This window comes from Toxoplasma gondii (assembly GCF_000006565.2).
Source record: "Toxoplasma gondii ME49 unplaced genomic scaffold asmbl.1912, whole genome shotgun sequence".
Lineage (NCBI taxonomy): Eukaryota > Apicomplexa > Conoidasida > Eucoccidiorida > Sarcocystidae > Toxoplasma > Toxoplasma gondii.
Window position 1 is genome coordinate 1,821 of NW_017383924.1, and position 5,064 is coordinate 6,884.

A 5,064-nucleotide genomic window follows, 5' to 3' on the forward strand; every position below is an offset into this window, starting at 1 on the left:
CCGTGCCTCGGTCAACTAGTCACGAGGCCAGCAGGCTGGAACTCTAGACGCTGCGGTAGATAGCAGATAGCACCGCTGCGGGTGTCGATACGGTTCATACAGAAACGCGTCGAGACACCACTTGCGCCATCCACGACACACATGCACAACCTGCCGTCTGGCGAAACACGCAACCCCTCTCCCCATATCAGAGCGATCGTCCACCGCAAGCACAGCTACGACAGCTCATCCTTCTCCTCCACTGTCTACATAAAACAGAGGCTAGTGACGCACCGGAGATGCAACAGCAGAATACGTGATGTTCAGCACCAAATCCGAACTTGGCAATGCATCTGACTATCGACCCGGCTGCTACCTGGAACGCACACAGACAATCCCAATCTGTCATGCTGGGGCACACGGAAGCGGCCCTTCATGTGTCAAACCCACTACCGAGTGGAAGGCCAATGCACGTCATGCCTAGTGATGGACCAGCCAAACGTCACATCAGCATTAAGCGGCCAATCGCTGACCATCATGCCATGCAAATATTAGCCATCAAGACAGGGGAGCCGTCGGGGCCAGAGGCCGCCTACCTCCTCAAGCTGCAAGACCACGGTAAAGGCAAATACCGAGCATGGTCCCGATGAACATAGCTGGCGACTGCGTACTCGCCCTTTCCGCGACCACCTCTGGACCTTTCCCCCCCATATCCACGCGACTCTCATATGCAGCTGCATGTGGAGCGGCGGCTCGCACAGCGCCTTGCTCCAACTTGTGCCGGTGCAATTGTCAAACGCGGATGCCGCCGGTCTCCGGGTAAAAAATAACAGACGGAACCGTGCTCTAGCAGAACTTGGTCCTGCACCGAACCATCCCTACATCCGCTTGCTGGACATAAACCGAATCGGACAGAGGCGCTGCCTACCAAGTGACCTGGCCAAGCCAGGAGTACCGGACCGCTGGCGGAGCAGGCGCCAACAAACGTCCAACAGCATCCCGCGTACCGAGCGTCAGGCAAATCCAGCAGCACTTGCATCCCAAGCACGGACACACTCCTCTACCACATACACACATCCTTCTGGTACAGGACCCAACCTCACTTGATGCCCTTCACCTTCGCCAGCGCCCCCCTGTTTGCTAGATCCTAAGAGAAGCGAGACGCGACAACGGGCCACCAGAAGCAGGACGCATTGGCAGATTTGAGCCGGCCGCGCTGCGCCCCAGAATACCTCCCACTTCTGTGATTCAGCCGCACGCCACACACAGACCGGAACACAAGACCCTCACCGGCACTGCCACTACGCCTCATTCACTACGACGTCTGCTCCATTCCCTACAGAATGCCAGCGCAGTGCCCCAGTTCTCCCCATCTATCTTCCACCGCACTGATCGTCACCGCGTCCAGCCCTCAGACAAAGTGCTTACCGCCTGACCACAAAAAACGCCAACAATTGAACCGATCTATTTGTTATATCAGCCGACGTCAGTCCTTGCGTCGTGAGTGTGAATGGGCAGCGGCGTCGTTTGCTACCTCATCCAGCAATTAGTGTGAAACGGCTATCGGGAAACTCTTAATACGACCCGCTACTCTACATGGTCCAGTGGCACACGTGTCCCCCTGCCCAATCCCCTACCCACGGTGGACATGTCTGCGGCCAATCCATCCCAACAGCCACTGCAGCCACGGCGCCACATACAGCCCTACGACTGCCGCAGGGAGTCGAGGGACCGTGCCTCGGTCAACTAGTCACGAGGCCAGCAGGCTGGAACTCTAGACGCTGCGGTAGATAGCAGATAGCACCGCTGCGGGTGTCGATACGGTTCATACAGAAACGCGTCGAGACACCACTTGCGCCATCCACGACACACATGCACAACCTGCCGTCTGGCGAAACACGCAACCCCTCTCCCCATATCAGAGCGATCGTCCACCTCAAGCACAGCTACGACAGCTCATCCTTCTCCTCCACTGTCTACATAAAATTGAGACTAGTGACGCACCGGAGATGCAACAGCAGAATACGTGATGTTCAGCACCAAATCCGAACTTGGCAATGCATCTGACTATCGACCCGGCTGCTACCTGGAACGCACACAGACAATCCCAATCTGTCATGCTGGGGCACACGGAAGCGGCCCTTCATGTGTCAAACTCACTACCGAGTGGAAGGCCAATGCACGTCATGCCTAGTGATGGACCAGCCAAACGTCACATCAGCATTAAGCGGCCAATCGCTGACCATCATGCCATGCAAATGTTAGCCATCAAGACAGGGGAGCCGTCGGGGCCGGCGTTGCTTACTCGCTCATACTGCAGCACGATGGGACAGAAACGTACCGAGCGTAGGCCCGCGGATCATGGCTGGCGACAGCGTACTCGCCCTTTCCCCGACCTCGTCTGCACCTTTGCCCCCCCATATCCGCGCGACTCTCATATGCAGCTGCATGTGGAGCGGCGGCTCGCACAGCGCCTTGCTCCAACTTGTGCCGGTGCAGCTGCCAAACGCAGATGCCGTCCGTCTCCGCGTAAAAGTTAACAGACGGAATCGTGCTCTGGCAGACGCCGCCCCTGCACCGACCGATCCCTACTTCAGTCCGCTGAACAGACGAACCATCCCACGAACGAGCCTGCAGCCAGTCAAAATCAGCAGGACAGGTATATTGGCACTCTGGCGGCGCAGGCGGCGACAAACGTCCAACAGCATCCCGCGTACCGAGCGTCAGGCAAATCCAGCAGCACTTGCATCCCAAGCACAGACACACTCCTCTATCCCATACACACATCCTTCTGGTACAGGACCCAACCTCACCTGATGCCCTTCACCTTCGCCAGCGCCCCCCTGTTTGCTAGATCCTAAGAGAAGCGAGACGCGACGACGGGCCGCCAGAAGCAGGACGCATTGGCAGATTTGAGCCGGCCGCGCTGCGCCCCAGAATACCTCCCACTTCTGTGATTCAGCCGCACGCCACATACAGACCGGAACACAAGACCCTCACCGGCACTGCCACTACGCCTCATTCACTACGACGTCTGCTCCATTCCCTACAGAATGCCAGCGCAGTGCCCCAGTTCTCCCCATCTATCTTCCACCGCACTGATCGTCACCGCGTCCAGCCCTCAGACAAAGTGCTTACCGCCTGACCACAAAAAACGCCAACAATTGAACCGATCTGTTTGTTATATCAGCCGACGTCAGTCCTTGCGTCGTGAGTGTGAATGGGCAGCGGCGTCGTTTGCTACCTCATCCAGCAATTAGTGTGAAACGGCTATCGGGAAACTCTTAATACGACCCGCTACTCTACATGGTCCAGTGGCACACGTGTCCCCCTGCCCAATCCCCTACCCACGGTGGACATGTCTGCGGCCGATCCATCCCAACAGCCACTGCAGCCACGGCGCCACATACAGCCCTACGACTGCCGCAGGGAGTCGAGGGACCGTGCCTCGGTCAACTAGTCACGAGGCCAGCAGGCTGGAACTCTAGACGCTGCGGTAGATAGCAGATAGCACCGCTGCGGGTGTCGATACGGTTCATACAGAAACGCGTCGAGACACCACTTGCGCCATCCACGACACACATGCACAACCTGCCGTCTGGCGAAACACGCAACCCCTCTCCCCATATCAGAGCGATCGTCCACCTCAAGCACAGCTACGACAGCTCATCGTTCTCCTCCACTGCCTACATAAAACAGAGGCTAGTGACGCACCGGAGATGCAACAGCAGAATACGTGATGTTCAGCGCCAAATTCGAACTTGGCAATGCATCTGACTATCGACCCGGCTGCTACCTGGACCGAACACAGACAATCCCAATCTGTCATGCTGGGGCACACGGAAGCGGCCCTTCATGTGTCACACCCACTACCGAGTGCAAGACCAATGCACGTCATGCCTAGTGATGGACCAGCCAAACGTCACATCAGCATTAAGCGGCCAATCGCTGACCATCATGCCATGCAAATGTTAGCCATCAAGACAGGGGAGCCGTCGGGGCCAGAGGCTGCCTACCTCCTCAAGCTGCAAGACCACGGTAAAGGCAAATACCGAGCATGGTCCCGATGAACATAGCTGGCGACTGCGGACTCGCTCTTTCCGCGACCACCTCTGCATCATTGCTCCCCATATCCACGCGACTCTCATTTGCAGCTGCGTATGGAGGGGCGGCTCGCACAGCGCCTTGCTTCAACTTGTGCCGGTGCAATTGTCATACGCGGATGCCGCCCGTCTCCGGATAATGGTTAACAGAGCGATGGACCCTCCGGTAGAAATCATGTATACTCAGAAATATCCGTACGTCGCCTTGCTGGACATAAACCGAATCGGACAGAGGCTCCGGCTACCAAGTGACCTGGCCAACGAAGGAGTACCGGACCGCTGGCGGAGCAGGCGCCAACAAACGTCCAACAGCATCCCGCGTACCGAGCGTCAGGCAAATCCAGCAGCACTTGCATCCCAAGCACAGACACACTTCTCTACCACATACACACATCCTCCTGGTTCAGGACCCAACCTCACCTGATGCCCTTCACCTTCGCCAGCGCCCTCCTGTTTGCTAGACATTAAGACAAGCGAGACGCGACGACGGGCCGCCAGAAGCAGGACGCATTGGCAGATTTGAGCCGGCCGCGCTGCGCCCCAGAATACCTCCCACTTCTGTGATTCAGCCGCACGCCACACACAGACCGGAACACAAGACCCTCACCGGCACTGCCACTATGCCTCATTCACTACGTCGTCTGCTCCATTCCCTACAGAATGCCAGCGCAGTGCCCCAGTTCTCCCCGTCTATCTTCCACCGCACTGATCGTCACCGCGTCCAGCCCTCAGACAAAGGCTACCGCCTGACCACAAAAAACGCCAACAATTGAACCGATCTGTTTGTTATATCAGCCGACGTCAGTCCTTGCGTCGTGAGTGTGAATGGGCAGCGGCGTCGTTTGCTACCTCATCCAGCAATTAGTGTGAAACAGCTATCGGGAAACTCTTAATACGACCCGCTACTCTACATGGTCCAGTGGCACACGTGTCCCCCTGCCCCATCCCACTACCACGGTGGACATGTCTGCGGCCGATCCAT